The sequence below is a fragment of the Protopterus annectens genome, chromosome 11.part0 (assembly GCF_019279795.1).
Source record: "Protopterus annectens isolate FY-2018-M chromosome 11.part0, PAN1.0, whole genome shotgun sequence".
Lineage (NCBI taxonomy): Eukaryota > Metazoa > Chordata > Ceratodontiformes > Protopteridae > Protopterus > Protopterus annectens.
In genome coordinates this window covers 388,638,800-388,660,203 of record NC_056745.1, presented here as the reverse complement: position 1 = coordinate 388,660,203, position 21,404 = coordinate 388,638,800, and positions in this window count along the sequence as shown.

The following is a 21,404-nucleotide window of genomic DNA, read 5'->3' as shown; positions in this document are numbered from 1 at the left end:
GATCACTGAATAAAAACACATTATTCAGAAGAACAATAGACATCAAATCAATGTATAAATGAATTTCATTCATACTATATAGATTACTACTCATCAGTTGTTCTTTCAAAAAAGCAAGCCCTATATCATTGGGTATTGGGGTTGGGTGGGTGGCCTAATGGTTAAGGTGTTTGCCTTACAAACACAAGGTGCAGGGTTTGAGTCTCACAAGAGATAATTGGCTAGGCTTACAATGGCCTGCAAGGGCAGTTAGCTTAGTACTAATCTATGACTCTATTACTGTGAATAATGAAACAACATCAAGGGTAACAAACAAATATTCCATATTCAACATGCCACAGTTAGTGCCTTCATACAGATCATGGAGAAAGTGCTCAGTATCTTTAAGAACAAATACTGGATTATCTATTAAGGGCTTCATTTTTTTCTCTAAAAATACTGAAATACATTCCGTACACCATCCCCTTCCTGCAACAATAGGACGCATAGGGGGTCTAATCAGATTCTTATGCAGCTTAGGTAAACCTTGTATAATAGGGACGGTATAATGAAATACCCTAAGAAACTTGAAGAGATCCTCTGTCAATAACCCTATTTGCAATAAAGACTCTAATTGTTTATTAACCAAAATGACCATTGACTGCATATGAGCTCTGGTTATTTTCTCATAAAGGTCAACATTATTCAACATTTCATACATTAAACAGTCATATTCCTGTCTATCAAGTAAAACAATCCCCCCACCTTTATCAGCTGGTCTAACTACAAAGTTAACATCATTCTCAAGAGCACACAATGCCTCAAATTCAGCCTTGGATAAATTATGTTTTCTACCACTAAAATTTCTATCTTCATAGACTTTATAGAAATCAGATAAACACATTTGTTCAAAAGCATTAACTAATGGTATAGGTTTAGGAATAAAAGTACTTGGTTTTCTCAGAGAAGTTTCTGAAGTATTAGTGTTATGTTTAAACATACACTTCAGTGTAAGGTTCCTAGTAAACATTTTAAAATCAAAACTTATGTCTGTAATAGACATGTTAGCAGTTTTCAAGTTCATTGTGGATTCAGATGACAAAACATGTTGCAAACTGGTCATGGAGGCTGCCCAGAGACATGCAACAGCACTGAGGGAGTTGCAGGAATGTCTAGCAAGTACTGCCTGTGCAGTACCTGTGTCAACAATTGCCTAGATTCTACATAAATGTGGCCTGTGGGTTAGGGTAATCAGAAGGAAGATTTGTCCAACATGAAACATCATCCAGGGCTGTGTACAGGTAGTGTAAGCATAACATCAAGTCTCCCAAAGGCATATGTTGCAATGTATAATAGTGTCATGAGACCAAGGCTCACACTTACAGACAATATTCATAAAGATATGTGTGGTGCACAAGCAACACCTCACTCCACCTCAGGGCCACTATCCCCAACTTTAGCTTGCTGGTGTCAGTGTATACCTTTAGGGTTGCTGTTCATTAGCTGGAACTAGGCTGGTAGACATGGTGGTTGGAATTTGGAACACTGCAAAATATCACTTATGTGTAGCCCATAGTTGTCAGGCATCTGCAATAAGGTTGAGGATGGGGAGGGGTGTCAGCTTGAACACAACAGTGAACTGAAGCATACATTCAAAGTTAGCTAAGAATGGCTGTATCTGAACACAGTCAAGGTTATGAATTCTGCCAGACATAACCCGGACTCTACAGCAATAGTGAATCCACTGTGTGACCTCCAAGGGCTGTGCACATGAGCTGACCTTGCAATTTGGCAGAGTTGGGGGAACTTTGTAGGGCAGGCAGACCAAATAATGTCAAGTAAAGATGGGCCATGCTAGTATACCCCTTCCAGAAATAGTGACGGCTGTAGTTCACTTAACAGGTGCTTCCACAAACCATTGTGTTAAGGGTGTTCACACTTATGCAACCCGCATATTGTATGCATCTCATTCAGCATCTCCACGACTAACACATTTGTTTGATACTGCATTGGATTGCACAGGTCATATGTCACATATCAGGTGTGTGCAATGTTAACAAATGCAGTATTGTGGTCCCAATGCATATCATAGAAGAGGCTGGCATGCCAACAAGGGTGTGTACACTCTTCATATCCACATTAAGCTTTGAATGTTGTCGGTGTAACCAGATTTTATTGCACATACATGCACTGCTCATGATGAGATCTGCAAATCAAAGGTCAGGCATTAATTATTGACATCAGTCCTCATATCATCCCAGTTATGTGCCAAACACATAGGGGCTGTGAGCAACAGAGCAAACATAACTGCCAGACATCTACACATTTAGCAATGGTCTGTACACTTGTGAGGTATGGTATACAGTACATGCCAGTGTGCTGTACAGGTGCACAGCAATAATGTGTACGTGGGTGCAGTGTGTTCCAGGGGAAGGGGCATCACCTACTAACATAACTCATGTATCCCAGAGATGTATAATGTTGGTAACAAGGATTATGAATGACTGTAGTGCATGCTGTTGAGTGCCATATGTCATGCATGTTGACTGTTGGGTAATGAGAGGTCTGTGTAATATCTTTGTGCCACCTACGTGTGTGTGTGTGTGTGTGTGTGTGTGTGTGTGTGTGTGTGTGTGTGTGTGTGTGTGTGTGTGTGTGTGTGTGTAGACGTAAACCATAACCTACAGGTATTAATTTACATTTCTTGTCTGCCCCTCACAGGTGGCGAGGTGGGTCAGGGACCTTCCTGCAGGCAAACTGATGTTAGTGTCCATACAGACTCTGACAGTGATGATAGGCATAGTGAGGCACAGGCAGGGTTGTCAGGAGCTGAATCTGTCCCATTGATTGGCATCCCACTTTTATCCACCCCATCCCTGCACACAGTCACAATGCCCACACATACCCCATCACCAGTGGCCATAAATGAGGGACAGTTGGTTGGTGGTGGCATGGGACAGTAAAGTGTGGTGACTATGGCATGTGTGTCTGTACACAGCAGCCATAGCCAGATGACAGGCAAGGTCCCACACGGGCAGATGTACAGGGGCTCATTGGAGGGCTGCTGGCCATCATGCCCCTGGCAGAAGTGCCACAGCAGGTGTCACCAGATGCAGATTTCAGGCTGTCATGGAGGCACAGGCACATATGGAAAGTTACACCAGAGATAGTCTGAGGCTCCAGAGGGCTACTCTTCCTGCTGTACATGACTACATCTGTGATCATGCAGATGCCCACCGTTATTGTGCAGAGGTCATGGATAGACGGTTGGGTGAGATGGTGGGAATCCTCGACCGTGTGGTGTCTGTGGTTGAACATGTGGTGGGAGTAGGGAGTCGACCTCATGGACGTAGGTTAGCAGCACCAACAGGTGGAGGTCTACGTGGACGTGCAACATCTCATGGCCTCTCCCTTAGTGGCAGTACCAGCACTGCAGGGGGAGTTCTGTCCACACCACAACACAGCAGGCCACGTACATGTGGTCCTGGCTGGTTCCAACAGGGACGTGGATCCAGCAGACAATTGTCATCATCAGGGGAGAGTACCATAAGTTTGCTTCTGCCTGGTGTTGCCCATGCAACCCCTGGCAGGTGCAGTTCCCATGTCCGTGGTCAGACACGGTGAACTGTACACCCTGGCATGTACGGCCCACAGCTGTCCAACATACCCCTGTATAGGGCAGCCACATGGTAGAACTGTGTGAATGCATACACACACATCACCAATACAGCTAGGGAACCTCCATACCTACACACACCACATCTGCACAGGCCGTTTAATAAAGAACACCCTAACCCACACACATGATGTCAACCAAATGGCTCAACCTAGGCCTCTGGCAAACCCACACCACACCCTGTGCATATGATGACATTGGTGCCACATCCCTGTCATCCATACCATCGATGCAGGGAGATGCTAATATGGTTCTGATGCACAGGGTGAATGTACTAAAGTTTAGCAATGTAATGCTGTTTAATGTGTTGTCAGCTGGAATGTTTAATGCTTACACATCAGAGTGTGTAACTGTTCAGCCATGATGCATTATAGCTGTTATTAACAATGACTGATTGTGGTCTCCATAATGTATTCTGTTTGTGTTCTAAGTGTCTGTGTGTCAGTAGGATGTTGGTCTGCTGTCCTTTCCTACAATGGGTGTAGCACTGTGTAACACATTATATCCCGGGTACAGCTGAACACAAGTAACAGGTCTGTATAACAGTTACTGCATGTGCCACATGGCTGATAGGTCTGAGGGGTGTATATAGGTAAGTGCATGGTGCCTGAAGTAAGCAGCTCTTCCACAGTGGACAATGGTAAGTGTACTGGGTGGCACACACCAAATGTTTGTAAATAATACCCACACAGAGGCTTTTGTGTTGATGCAATATGCATAGAATACTATTCACATGGATGTACTTCATTTTGCAGAGAACTCATTTTGGCCTACGTAATTCCACTAAGACCAAATTGCCAAAACATCATATCAGTAAATAATCAGTCTGCCAGATTTAATTTCATTGAAAATTGTACTGGCAGGGTATATGTCCTTTTCCCAATGTAGTGCAATCCTGGAATTGGTATATATAGGTGTGCTGGTGTGGGGGGTACAGCCCCCCCCACTTTGGAGGGTGTGTGGTGGCCTAGAACCACACATAGTGTGATTAACAACTACTTAACCTATTAACATAAAGTGTACAGTATAACAGCACACTAAGTGGGGGGATACGCACAACAATAACCCCAATGTTGACGGCTGTGCCCACAACAACCACACCTACTATATATACCAACTCCAGTATTGCTGTACAGTGGTACAGTGTGGAATAGGGCATTTACACATCCACTACTAGTTTTGATGGAATGAATTTACACAAGATGATTGCTTTGAAATGTTACCTTTTGCCAGCTAGTTTTCGGACAAATGATCTCCTGGGAAATATATTTTCTGCAAACTGAAGTAGATCTCTTCACATACACACACATACTATTAAAGTATTTAGCCTTAATTGCACACACTACAGAGCTTGTAGGTTGAGGTGTGTCCCGAGCTTCCTGTAAAGTGAACATCACTAGACCTTGTACAATATGGTAATGGGGGATGGACTGGATGTTAATGGACAGTACATAGTATAACATACTGTCATATACACATTGACAAACACATACAGTCATAGACACATTTGACAGACCCGGGTTTAGCAGTGCTGACTACCTTGTAAGTAAGTCCATACTGTTACAGACTGTTTGCACACAGCACATGCATATTGCTACTAATGTGTTTGGCCTTAATTGCACACACCACATAGCTTGTAGGGTGAGGTGTGTCCTGAGCTTCCTGTAAAGTGAACATCACCAGGCCTTGTACAGTATGGTAATGGGGGATGTACTGGGTGTTAATGGACAATACATAGTATAACATATTGTCATATACACATTGACAAACACATACAGTCATAGACACATTTGACAGACCTGGGTTTAACAGTGCTGACTACCTTGTAAGTGAGTCCATACTATTACAGAATTTTTGCACACAGCACATGCATCATTGGGCTGAACAGTGTCATCAGTTACCTGTATGATTGACAGTGGTCCTCATACAGCAGACCTTGGGACATGTACTGGGGGTACCATGGTGTAAAGACAGTATACCCAACACCCCCACCCCACATTTTATATTGTACTCACTGAAACCCATGATAACGCTTTGACATACCCACAACCACACATTTACCAGGACTGCAGTACAAACCCTTGTCTATCTAATTATTGCTACTACACGGATATGCATTCATTGCACATATCACAGGGACGGGAGGGTGAGGGTTTTATCATGGCTCTCCTAATGTCAGCAACATCACCATCCCTTATAATGTATGGCAATGTTTAGTGTATTTGGAGAATGTGGCCTCAGAATGTTGTCTCCTACAAATATGCACATTCACACACAATTGCACACACATACACACACACACATACATTTGCCAGGACTCAGAGGGTAACCCATGCCTATCTACCCATTTGTGGAACAGTGTTATGCTGGTACTGCAAGCTCCCGTTAGCCCATACGGTGAAGAGTGTCACAAGGTACATTTAATGTGAATTACAGCAGCAGCCCTTTCTAAGTATAGCAGTGGGGGTGTAGTGGGTGATAAGGCCCTCAGAGTATTTTCAACTACAAGTTTACAAACACACAAACACTGTTATACTCAGTAATGCACACAGACACATTTGTTAGGACTAAAACATCAATATCCAATAGGTGATACATAAAAACATACAGCTCAAACACCAAGAACATAATAGTCAGTACTCAGAGCCCAGCTTTGCATGCAGGTATGTATGGTTCCAGTACTACAATCTGCAATCAACTCTTACATGGAAAAGCACTGTTAAAAGTAGTAACGTAATGATACAATACATGCAAGACTGACTGCATATAACCTGGGATACTACCCAAGTATGAAACACATACAAAGAGAAAAGCTTGTGGTACTACCCATGTATACTCAGGTTTCCCATACAGTATACTCACACCACTTGCTAGTATAATGACAGAACATAGAAGCATGTTATGTACATGGAATTAAATGCACTTATTAAAGATGTCATTACCCTGCTATTTGATCAGACTGGAATGTGATCACTAGTTACCAGGGCTGGGTTATGCTTAGCAGGTTTAAGCATTGGTTAAATGTAAATGCTAAGCAAATTTGCGCACTGGTAAGCGAAGCTTACATGGTGTAAGCGCGTATTCGTTTAACCATACGTTAGTAGCACTTACCGTCGTGCAGACACATACAAACCTGCTTAAAGCCACTTTAAAGCACCTTAATCACCCTGTCTCCATCAGTCCTTATTCTGCTCAGCAACAAAATAAATAGCCTGTGCAGGTCTTGAACCCACCACCCTGTACACTATAGTCACAGCACTTAACCACAAAGCCATCTGAGCTGTAAGAATGTCTGTTGCTTTTTGAAATATATGATTAAGTACATGTACTGAATAGTAGTGAACAACGGTTTTGACTGCTACAATTATTTACTACTTGTTAATGAAAATTGTGTGTAATCAGTCATGTTTTATATCTAAATATACACATATCAGATAAATATGGTGAGATACATCTGAGAAGGAATATACAACACTCATGTTTACACATAAGGATATATATATATATATATATATATATATATATATATATATATATATATACACACACACACACACACACACACACACACATGTATATATATATATATATACACACACACACACACACACATATATATATATATATATATATATATATATCTATATATATATACACACACACACACACACACACACACACACACACACACACACACACACACACACACACACAAAGAAAACAAAATTGCCACTGATTCTAAAGACAACCACAAAGCATTCTATAGCTATGTCACCCCCTAAACAGCCCATCTCTATACTGGAAGAATGCAAAGTCCTGTAATCACGGCTGCACAGGTAAAAACCACACTCTCCAAAGCCAAGAACACAGCATCCATGGGACCAGACAACATCCCAGGCTGTGTTCTACAAGAACTACAGAACGAACTGGCACCCCACCTAAGTACCATGTTCAATAATAGCCTCACCTCAGGCTTTGTGCCTGCTGAATGGTGCACAGCAACGGGTTATCTCACTCCACAAGGGGGGAAGCCACCACAGACCCCGGGAACTACCGCCCCATTAGCCTGACGAGCCTGGTCTGCAAGGCTATGGAACGTATCATCATGGAACTTATAAACAAAGACATTGGTAATCTCTAAACTCTGGATCCCACCCCGTTTGGGTTTGTAAAAGGCAAATCATGTCTCCTAAACCTGATAGACTTCTTTGAAGCAGTCACCAAAGCCGTAGACAAGGGTAAGGTGGTAAACACAGCCTATCTAGATCTTGCCAAGGCTTTTGTCACCATCCCCCACTCTGGAATTATAGATAAACTCACTAAACTAGGTATAAATCCTTATGTCACAAGATGGGTTGCCAACTGGCTCACTGACAGAACCCACACTGTGAAAGTAGCAGACTCTAAATCCAACTTCAGACCAGTGACAAGTGGAGTACCACAGGGTTCATTCCTGGGTCCTCTCCTGTTTAGTATCTACTTCTCTGAAGTACAGGCTAACACAGAAGGGCTTTGGCTAATGAAGTTCGCAGATGACTGCAAACTAGGAGCCATAATCAAAACTCCTAATGATGTGAACATCCTACAAAAGGGCCTCACTGGTAGAGATGCCTGGTGACAAAGCCATGGCCTCAAGCTCAATGCCAAAAAGTGCATTGTCATCCCCTTTGGTAAAAACTCTGTAACCATGAACTACAACATAAGCGGTAGCATACTTAACACCGAAAGTGTGATAACAGACCTTGGGACACAGGTGGACAGTAGTCTCTCCTTTGATAATCACATCGCCACAGTAGTCACTAAATCCTTCTACGTGGCACACCTCATCACAAAAGGTTTCTCATCCAGAAAAAAGGAGGTCATTGTTCCCCTCTACTCATCCCTCATTAGACCCATTATAGAGTACAATGCTCCTTTTGGTATGTACCTCACAAGACATCTCCAACAACTGGAAAGGCCACAGAAATACCTCACAAAGAGGATTACCGGCCTCAAACAGATGCCCTACGCTGACCGTCTCAAAAAAACTACAGCTTTACCCCGATGCATATCGCCTACTCAGAGATGATGTCAGTAAATAATGATATACTGTACATATGCACCTCTTACTGCATGACATATGGAAAACAGTGTGAAAGACTTGGGGGACAGAGGCACAAACACAGGGCCAATATTGAAATATTGCTGTTATAAACCGAGAAACTTGCTACTGTAACAGGGATTGTTGTAACATATCTCTTCTGAGGGATATGAAGTCAGTAACACACATGGATGTTACCATTTACTGACTGCAATGATCAGAGTATGCTACTGCATTTATAAAGACAGAAAATCTGTGAGTAACACACCAAATCTAAGACTCCAAACTCTGGCCAGTCTGCAGATAGCCCTACAGGTGAGAGTTTTCTCAACCACATAACACTATCATGCCAGACTTTAAATCATGCAGAACAGCCATATCCACACAAATCCTATTAAACCAACATTCAAATGTAGAACAGCAATACTCATATTCTGTCCCCGTGTGTGGAACATCCCCTTCCAGTTTGTTGGCCTGTCCCCACAGTGTTTGTTGTAAGAGGTATTTCCAACTACCTTCAGTGATGTTGTTTGTCAGACACCCACATTAAGTCCTGCTCACAGTGAAGGAAAAGGGCCAACACCCTCATGATGTGCTTAGTTATGAGTGTGTTTCCATGCAATTGGCTATAGGAATTATACCACAGCTGTTCCATATGCAATTAGCAGGTGTGGGACTCCATTTCATGCACAGGCCATCAGCTGATCATGAGCATTACCTACAAAAGTCAAGCTGCAAAACAGATGTATTTTTCTACATCTACCAGAGAGGGAGAGAGAGAGAGAGAGAGACAGATATATAGAGAAAGAAAGAAAGAAAGAAAGAAAGAAAGAAAGAAAGAAAGAAAGAAAGAAAGAAAGAAAGAAAGAGATAAAGAGCCAAGCATGTTTGTGTATGATTCTTGGGTGGAGAGTGGTCTCTGAGTACTATAAGGGTTGCCTGTATTGTTTACTAATCCATACTGTCACATAGTCATTGCACAAGGCAGTAGGCATTTATGGCTGTAGATTGTTTATACCTACCTCTATGGTTTTTGACAACTGTTGGCCTTGTAATGTGGACATTGAGACATATAGGTCCTCAATATAATAATGTAGCAAAACCCACCCCGCAATGGATCCTGTTATTACACAATCACACCAACACCCACATAGGATACTGATGACAGACACACACACACACACACACTTGCCAGTACTGAGTTTCAAAACTAGTTATGTACTGCTGCTATAGTTTTGCGTATTTATCGCAAGCGCCCCACCTCTTATATGCTGGAGAGGTGTCCAAAGGTAACTTTGAAGATGAGTGACATCTGCAGCAGTGCTAAAGGAGGGGTAAGTGAAGTGTAGTAAGTGTGAATTTCTCAAAATCAGCTGTCAACTAAGGCAGACACACACTCTCTCACACAAACACACACATGTTCACAGTGCTAGGACCAGGATTAGCACTCCTACTTAACTAGTTTGTTACACTATGGTATTATGCAGTTATCACAAGTTCCACGGAGCTTATATGTTGGAGAGCTGCCCAAAGGTATCTTTGAAGGTGAGTAGCAGTGCTAAAGGAGGGGTAATGGAAGTGTAGTAAGTGTGAATGCCCACAAAATCAAGTGTCAACAAAGACACGCACGCACTTTCACACAAACACACATATTTTCACAGTGGCCAGGACCAGGATTAGAACTCCTACCCAACTAGTTTATTACACTATAGTATTACACAGTTATTGCACACGCCACACAGCTTATGGGCTATGACTCACCCAAAGGGTTACTTCAAGATGACTGACATCAGCAGGAGTGCTAACATGGGCAATGGGAATTGCAGTGTACACACACACACACACACACACACACACACACACACACACACACACACACACACACACACACACACACACACACACACAGTCACACACAACTTTACATTTGACAGGACTGAGCTTACAAATGCTACATGAATACTTATTTGTGCTGTCGTGTTACACAATTATCACAAGCACCACAGACACTATAGGGCTGAGGGTTACCAAAAGGAATGTCTACAGTGATGACATCAGTACATCATGTGATATAGGCCAATTGGATGTGTAGTAGGTGAGATAGGCCTCATAATGGAATTCTCTCTGTCACTGTCTGTCTCTCTCTTCCCCACATCTCTGCGTGTGTATGTTTGACATATTATAGTCTGCTGGCCTTAGATATGTGTGAGTATTCCTATCCAATGTGTGTGAAGCATAAATGGTGCACAATTTGGTGTGTGTGCACAGACATCTGCAAATGACAGATACATATAGTCCACTGTGTTACAGGGTTGCCAACTTTTCATGTCAAAAATTCTGGACATGTACATGAAAGCAAAATGCGATACCCCCCCACGCATGCGGCCCTCCCTCACACATGCGGTACCTCCCCCCGCATGTAGCCATTCCACTGTCCCATGATGTGGCTATCTCTCCATTTCTCCCCATTTGCCATAAATACTGTTCAAAACTCTGTGTGCATACTATTTTCTGCTTTACTTCTACAATGATTACAGATATTTGGATTTAATGTAAAACTTTTATTTCGAATTTTACAGCACAAACACTGATAGACATTTGCTGGACAAGCAATACAGTCTCTCATAAACAGACATAGCTTTAATACTTCTTTGCCTTTAAAACTCACATTCACTGAAACAGCATTGAAAACTACATTCAAAGAAAATGCATCTGGCCAGTGGTGGATTAAGTTGACATTTGTTTTTTTTTTCAAATCATAGGCCCCTTGCACACATTTTAAAGCCATGCAAAAGTTCTTTGATTCACCTTCCTGATTATATTAAATTTTAATACATAATAACAGCTAGCAGACATGAATTAGTAGCCATCGCAGCTTTAAGACTGGTACGCTCATGCTCATGTTGAATCTCTAATTAAACAAAATTGGCATATTACTGATATACTTAAATAGCAGAATTGCTCTAATCATAATAATGTCAAGTTATATGGAACTGCCCCGGTGTAAGGAAGGAGTCAATATGGGTGCCAGAAGTTGCTGAAGGGCGGGAAGGGACAGAGGGCAAGAGGAGCACTTACTGATTTAAAAAGCTTAGCATTTTTAAGTTATTTTCTACTATAACAGAAGCCTATAACTGATAGAAGCTGTATAGTATCAGTACGAGATGAATTAACAATGACAGCAGCATAGAAATTTCATGCAAAAATGCAAATAAAGGTAGCGCTGAACCTGGTTGTTGTATTATCCAGTAGCATCATTGATGAGATTAGCACAACATGGCATTTGAAACCATCCATTGCTTTAGCTTATATCATGGTCTGCTGCTGAAAGAGGTTTATGAAGCCTTCCTCAGTACGTTGTGGGTTTGAGTAAGCCAGTCATAATATCATCATTTGCAATTTGGAATAAGGCAATTAATCCAGGCAGAAATGTTTAACACAGAGTGCATATTTGCAAAAACTAACTGAAATTCCCTGAAGCACACAACTGAGAGTCCTGAATAAGCTGCAGCCTAGTGATGGAGATAAGCTAAAATTTCAGGCGGTAATATGATCATAGATATTAAAAGCACTTTTTTGTTAGGCTGCCCACCACCTGAACCATTACATACTTGGTAGAAATTACTTGCAGCAAAAACACACTTTGTACTGTGCAGATCTATATTCCTCTTATGAGGTCTGTAAACAACCAGTGCCAAACTGCAGCAACACAAGCTTTCTGGAACACTGGATTTACTAGTAAAAGTAACGATGATGATATAAAAATTTACTCCTGGAATAATAAAGACGTTTTGCAAATATATTTTGAACATTAGTCTCACCTAGCCGTGTGCGCAGATGTTACATACTCACAGCCAGAAGACAAATACTGTGGCCTTCTGCCAGGTCTTCTAAAGAAGTTTACAACAAAAAAAAATCAGGGAATTCAGATAGCATTTTGGGGAGACACACTTATTAATGCCATTCTAACTCCAAGTATTTGAATGCATTTCAGCTCTAAAGTACATGTCAGAACAATGTTTGCATTGGTAGATAGAGGCCAGTGCTTTCATACACACCCTGTATGCAGTAACAGAAATGTCTTGAATGGTGAAAGAATATCATTTTTTATTTCTGTTCTAATAAGAACTTTGTGCATATATATATATATATATATATATATATATATATATATATATATATATATATATATATATATTATGAATATGAATTTTGGGTACTTACATTATCTCAACCAGATTTTCGCGGTTATGTAATGTCGTTGTTGGCAAAAACAGATTGTGGGACTAAAAGTAAGATATAATTTGATGTTTTCTTTGGGTACAACATAGTTTTTCCCAAATTAGTAGTGTAAATTAACGCAGAAATGTGAAACTTGCTTTTCGTACATCAAAATTGGTTGCACTGCTGTCTTAGTGCAGAAGTGAATTGAGGACGCATGGGAAATGCTCATTTGTTTTTACTGCATGATGGATTACTATGAAATTGGATACTAAACTTTTTCCTGAGAAGAAGAAATGTGGAGCAACACATTTTTTTGGTAAATAACTAGTTTTATTTGACATACTGTAGGAAATAATTGAAGTTAAAGGTAATAGCAATCTAAACAATCAAACAGAGATGAAGGTCTTGACGATCGAGGCTAAAGTTACGAAGAGCATTCTTGTAGTATTTGACAGAAACTGATTTTTTAGGGGGGATAGCAGTTATTGTTGCAATGTTTTGTAGATGTTTTTCATAGTATTCATGTGGATGTCTTCCGGATGTTTTTGAGCAACATATTTGTAAATATTTTATTGCTGATTAAGGAAGCATATTTGTAGATGGCTCACTTGCTGGGTTACACTTTTTGTATGGAGAGAAATTGTCTGCTATTGCTGTCAAGATTGCATCAAATAAGTCTTTCTTAAGTGCAAGCTGTGTTTCATGTCAGATATATTCAATTAGGTAGGAGTCCAAATGGTGTTGTGCAGTGCCTCTCTGTTTTTTGTTTCTCCACTTACCTGATCCCCACATTCTCCCTATGTGTTGTGCATGCACTCCTGTGTTTGGATCTACAAAGTTGTAGCTATGGTTTACTTTTTCATGACTGAAACCAGCTTCTTCTAGTTGTTGAGTTTGATATGCCCACCATGAATCTGAATAAATAGTAGTGCCCTGTTTAATGTATTCTTTGATTTTATTAAATAATGTTGCGGCTGTTTTATCAGGAACTTTTACAAGAAAAGTCTCTCTTGTCTCCCTACATATCCCTCCAAATACCCACCGTTGAGGGAGAATATGGCCAGCATTACTTTTACGTCTAGTAAAAAGAGTCTCGTCTATTTCCACAATACACCCTGGCCCTCCGATTTCTTTCTTGTCCTTTTTCTCCATTTCTAAGACACAGACATCACGTAAGTAGTTACTCCAGTCTATGACTGTCTTGTCAGATTTCTTTCATTGTCCTGTTTTCTTTCCAAATTTTTAAACCAAAGTTATGTATTGCTACTACAGTTTTGTGCATTTTTCACAAGTGCCACACTGTTTATATGCTGGAGAGGTGTCCAAAGGTAACTTTGAAGATGAGTGACATCTGCAGCAGTGCTAAAGGAGGGGTAAGGGAAGTATAGTAAGTGTGAATTCCACAAAATCAGGTGTCAACTAAGACACACACACACACACACACACACACGCTCTCACACAAACACACACATGTTCACAGTGCTAGGACCAGGATTAGCACTGCTACTTAACTAGTTTGCTACACTATGGTATTATGCAGTTATTGCAAGTGCCACGGAGCTTATATGTTGGAGAGCTGTCCAAAGGTGAGTGACACCAGCAGCAGTGCTAAAGGAGGGGTAATGGAAGTGTAGTAAGTGTGAATGCCCACAAAATCATGTGTCAACAAAGACACACACACACTTTCACACAAACACACATATTTTCACAGTGGCCAGGACCAGGATTAGAACTCCTACCTAACTAGTTTATTACACTATAGTATTACACAGGTATTGCACACACCACACAACTTATGGGCTAAGACTCACCCAAAGGGTTATTTCAAGGTGACTGACATCAGCAGGAGTGCTAACATGGACAATGGGAAGTGCGGTGTATATAGATACACACACACACACACACACACACACACACACACACACACACACACACACACACACACACACACACACACACTCAGTCACACACAACTTTACATTTGACATGACTGAGCTTACAAATGCTACATGAATACTTATTTGTGCTATCATGTTACACAATTATCACAAGCACCACAGACACTATAGGGCTGAGGGTTACCAAAAGGAATGTCTACAGTGATGACATCAGTACATCATGTGATATAGGCCAATTGGATGTGTAGTGGGTGGGACAGGCCTCATAATGGAATTCTCTCTGTCACTGTCTGTCTGTTCCCCACATCTCTGTGTGTGTATGTTTGACTTATTATAATGTGTTGGTCTTGGATATGTGTGAGTATTCCTATCCAATGTGTGTGAAGCATAAATGGTCTACAATTTGGTGTGTGTGCAGTCATCTGCAAATGACAGATACATATAGTCCACTGTGTTGTAGGGTTGCCAACTTTTCATGTAAAAAATTCTGGACATGTACATGAAAGCAAAATGCGATACCCCCCCACCACACATGCGCCCCCCCCCCCTCACTCATGCAGTACCTCCCCCCACACGCAGCCATTCCGGTGTCCCATGACGTGGCTATCTCTCCATTTCTCCCCAGTTGCCATAAATACTGTTCGAAACTCTGTGTGCATACTATTTTCTGCTTTACTTCTACAATGATTACAGGTATTTGGATTTAATGTAAAACTTTTATTTCAAATTTTACAGCACAAACACTAATAGACATTTGCTAGACAAGCAATACAGTCTCTCATAAACAGACATAGCTTTAATACTTCTTTGCTTTTAAAACTCACATTCACTGAAACAGCATTGAAACCTTTGAAACCTACATTCAAAGAAAATGCATCTGGCCAGTGGTGGATTAAGTTGACCTTTGGGTTTTTTCAAATCATAGGCCCCTTGCACACATTTTAAAGCCATGCAAAAGTTCTTTGATTCACCTTCCTGATTGTATTAAATTTTAATACATAATAACAGCTAGCAGACATGAATTAGTAGCCATCACAGCTTTAAGACTGGTACGCTCATGCTCATGTAGAATCTCTAATGAAACAAAATTGGCATATTACTGATATATTAAATAGCAGAATTGCTCTAATCATAATAATGTCAAGTTATATGGAACTGCCCCAGTGTAAGGAAGGAGTTAATATGGGTGCCAGAAGTTGCTGAAGGGTGGGAAGGGACAGAGGGCAAGAGGAGCACTTACTGATTTAAAAATCGTAGCATTTTTAAGCTATTTGCTACTATAACAGAAGCCTATAACTGATAGAAGCTGTATAGTGTCAGTACGAGATGAATAAACAATGACAGCAGCATAGAAATTACATGCAAAAATGCAAATAAAGGTAGCGCTGAACCTGGTTGTTGTATTATCCAGTAGCATCAGTGATGAGATTAGCACAACATGGCATTTGAAACCATCCATTGCTTTAGCTTATATCATGGTCTGCTGCTGAAAGAGGTTTATGAAGCCTTCCTCAGTAAGTTGTGGGTTTGAGTAAGCCAGTCATAATATCATCATTTGCAATTTGGAATAAGGCAATTAATCCAGGCAGAAATGTTTAACACATAGTGCATATTTGCAAAAACTAACTGAAATTCCCAGAAGCACACAACTGAGAGACCTGAATAAGCTCCAGCCTAGTGATGGAGATAAGCTAAATTTCAGGCTGTAATATGATAATAGATATTAAAAGCACTTTTTTGTTAGGCTGCCCACCACCTGAACCAATACATACTTGGTAGAAATTACTTGCAGCAAAAACACACTTTGTACTATGCAGATCTATATTCCTCTTATGAGGTCTGTAAACAACCAATGCCAAGCTGCAGTAACACAAGCTTTCTGAAACACTGGATTTATTAGTAAGAGTAACAATGATGATATAAAAATTTACTCCTGGAATAATAAGGACTTTTTGCAAATATATTTTGAACATTAGTCTCACCTGACCTTGTGCGCAGATGTTAAATACTCACAGCCAGAAGACAGATACTGTGGCCTTCTGCCAGGTCTTCAAAAGAAGTTTGCAATAAAAAAAATCAGGGAATTCCGATAGCATTTTGGGGAGACACACTTATTAATGCCATTCCAACTCCAATTATTTGAATGCATTTCAGCTCTAAAGTACGTCAGAACAATGTTTGCATTGGTAGATAGAGTCCAGTGCTCTCATACACACCCTTTATGCAGTAACAGAAATGTCTTGAATGGTGAAAGAAAATAATTTTTTACTTCTGGTCTAATAAGAACTTTGTGCACATATATATTATGAATATGACTTTTGTACTGCCTTGTGAGTAATGGTCACCTACCCCCCCCAAGTAAAAACTGGGTATATTGCCAGGCTGTGGCAACACAATCCTCTAAAATGTTGGATATGTTAACCGTATGAAAATGGCCTTATGTTAGTTCCCTTAAACCAATTCACACTAAAAATCCAGAGAGTTCTAATAGGGTACAAAACAACACATACATACTGTCCCAGATGACTATGCATGCCCCTTTCCATATTGCTCTTTGACAGACACTGCTGTCCAACAAGCCTCATCAGTAATCAAGCAGAAGTAATGCTATAGGTGCTCTTTTCATATATCAACTACCCCTCAAAAAATGGTAGATACTTTTCTGTACACTTCTGATTTCTCATTGATAAGCGAATGAAAAACATATGGCTAATGTTCAACTTGTGGCTTTTAGACACACACACACACACACACACACACACACACACACACACACACACACACACACACACACACACACACACACACACATTGCCCTCAACAAGCCTTATTCTTTTTGACAGTGATGATGTAATGATAGTAACAGCACCACTTGTTAGACTGTGTGTTAAATGTATAGTTGTAAACATTTTGCCAATAAGCATTGACACAGAACACATGAACCAATAATGACAAAACTACCCAATTCAGAACATTTCAACCATAAATGACCACTCATACTTCTGTCATTAAAATCCACCAATATCAGTCAATATGCACAATCTCTGCAGAAGTAAAACATCATCTAAATAATTCCACATTAAAGAGATCTGCAACTAATGAAAAGTTGCTACTAGCAAACAATTTTATATTTCAGTGCTTCATCTACAAATCAATGCATGCTGTCCTTGAGGAATTGATTGCCTATGTTACGTTAAAAAATGGTAAGTTGGTAATATTCCAATAGGAAATGGATGGCAAACTGAAAACAGTTTCATAGTAACTAGGCATCATAGGAGGACATACTCAGGACTGCAGCACCTTACCCCATTAAAATAAAATACAGTATGAGCTTGAGCCATCGATCTATATGCTGTGGGAGTATAGCCCACACCCACCCACAGCCTTCTAGATCAATATACAAGTATGCTTTGAACAGAGGAGTCTTACCTCAGTTAAAGGTTAAAGCTGAGGGGAAAAAAAAACGGAACTTGCATGTGCTGCAGTTGGATTAGAGAAAACGCAGAGCAAACACCAACCGGACCCATGCTTTGCCTTGGGCTTTTCAGCATAAAGTCCAAACGACTTCTTTATAATTCAAATTCCATGTGTGCGGAAGACAGTAGACAGATGTAAACAACAGTCACAAAGACACTGTTTTCGTCTTCTGCACCTGGATGCAAAGGGCATTCTTAAAGAAGAACACCCCTAAAAAAATGTAATTTTTTTAAACTAAAAGAAAATGTGCACAGTGCATCATTTCTTCCGGACAACACAGGCTTCTGGATAGTGTCCCTTAATTCCGGACAGTCCGGAAGAATTCTGAATGGTTGGCGACCCTATGTCAGACATGGGCTTCATTTCTGTAAGTGTAGGAGCATGCCCAGTATGATCTTCTGTATTGAGTGTGTGAATCCATTCCAGGTAGGGTTGTACTCCAGTCCAGAGGTTGATGTTCTACACCTACAGCTTGCAAACTGTTTCTATAGGAGATCTGTAGATAGGTTGACAATATGGAGTCACAATGGATGAAATATAGGGGGATACTGTAACTATTGCTGTCTGTGCTGCTTGTGTTACATGGTTGGTGTTAGCAGAGATATTCAGACATATGTACTGTTTTACTCTGTGATGTATTATGTCATCAACTACTGACAGATATAATTATTTGCTCACAGTTATTTACCGGGAAATACAAGATGAATGAAGCTGAGTCCAGTATTGTGGGCCGCAGCCTACACATTCTTGCACAGTCCTGCCATTCTGGAGGGGTAGCTACAGACACTTACTGATGGATCTGTGTAAATGGTCCAGCAAATGGTAGTATGGTGGCTGGTGGTCCCCTTCTTGTACATATATTGACTTAACAGAATGGCCATATCCTGCTGTGGACATAACTCTCAGCTGTACAGATTCACCTAGGTTACCCAGGGGCAGGGCTCATATATCTGGTCAGTTCCCCTTCACATTGTGGTTTACAAGCATGTTTGCAGCCACCCATTAATGGGTTTGCAGGCAGGGGTAGTATGGGTGCATATCAGAGTTTCAGACTTTACGCACTCCATGACGTCCATACTTCTACACCCCCCTCTGTTATTCTATCCTCTTCCTAACATTATGAGAGCAATATCTGAGAAGTATCCCTATAGCTGTGGTATTTATGGATTGGTCAACAGTTCTTGCAGTAGGACATGGGGGGACATGGTACTGGGATTTGTCAACCTGGCCTTGCATTTGTGTTCTGTTGACTGTGTTAGGTTGTTAGTTAGGACCCCGTGAGATACCATATATTGGCACTACGGGTGAGGTACAGGCCTTTGACAGAGGACTGTAGGCCATTTGGTAGTGATGCAGGCCATCTGTAGCAGGCCAGTGTATTCTGTCACTCCTACAGTCCCAGGCTGCGAGCCACTAAATTCCCCTGGGGTGACAGGGTAAGTGAGCGAGGTGTTACTGGCAATACTTCCTGTCCATATTGTTCCATTGTTCTGGATGCAGGCAGGGTGCTGCTTACAGCTAGGGACATACCTGCATAGGACACCTCTTCAGCATGCTGCATTCTGTGGGTATTTCCATACAGAAGTGGGGTCATACTGTTCTCATTCCCAACAGCAAGGATATGACCTGTGATAAACCTGTGGCTGATGGTGGGGTGAGCTGAGTGCATGTGTAATATGGAAGCTACTTGCAGCTGACTCACAGATATACCTGGGACATTCCCCTTTTCCTGCTTTGTGTGGGGACATAGGCAGTCTCGCATTACTTCGTAACTGTGCCTTTTGTGGTCTGCCAGTGATTGGCCAAACTACACCAGTATTTCATACTACACAGACAACTAATGTGCTGCTAACCTGTATGTGCAATTCCAAAGTTGTGTGCAGTTGACAGTTACATTATATGCACTCTGTCTAGGGTACTTCCACCTGTGTACTGTGTGTATGTATGGGCCCACATTCATGGCTTGTCCATCTTTCAGATGGTGACAGATATTGACATCTGGACAGTGAGTATGGATGACTGCTGACATGGGTATTGCTGAGAAGCACTGTGATTGGCACTGCAGTTGTCGGAACATGTCCGTATCAACCACAGTACTGCCCATAGGCCACTGAGACACAACTCTCCATGCCTACATGCTAACCACTTCCAGAAAATATTGAATACACAACAACCTAACACATAGACCCCTGCATATTGTACACATGCAACAATCTATCCTGTAGATTGGGCCAGCTCGGGCAATCTGTGCTCCACTGATATTACTCCTCACACTTACATGTTACTGCATTTCTACATAGGATTGTGGGCGGGGTGGGGCACACCTGATGACTTTAAACATTTACTATGACTGTACTGGTATTTCAGGTACTTTGCTGGCTTCCATTTCATATTCTATTCTGACCTATCATGCAGACTAGAGGCATATCAGTAGAGTACAAATCTCAGGTTTTATTGACCTACATTTCAGTTTCAGACTTCTTACCTTTCAGAGCTAACATACAACTGCCAGACCTGTTGAAGTCTGTCTGTGTAGGTCTGGAGGGGGGGCTGTTCATCATTGACATCATTTGGAGGCCTTAGCCCAGCCTTTCTTTATGGTCATCTATGCCTGTCCTGCTGGCTGAGGCTGGTGGTGGTGGGTATGTGAGCTTCACTGACATGCATGTGTGTGTCCTATGGACACCCACAGTTATCTGGGCCACCACATGTACTGCGGTGGGATTTGTCACCTTGCCTAGTACTGCTTAGTGTTCTGACACCAGTATTTGTTATAGATTTCATGCTGCCCACATCGGTGTCCACTATCTGCTGCCATCCCATTCAGCCACCCAATTCCCTTGCATGCTCGCATCCATACCATATATACAACTATCATAACATACTACTCCATTGAGTAATTGATAGGAAGAATGACTTACCTTGTGGCTGGGTCAGTATTGCAGATGGTGCTGGAGGGCTGACTATGTCGGATGCACATAGTACACTCCCTATATATGGTAAAGCACAGGTAGTGTCATGTTTGGCATCCCTTTTACTGTATGTGCGAGACAGAGAGAGGTGTCATTGC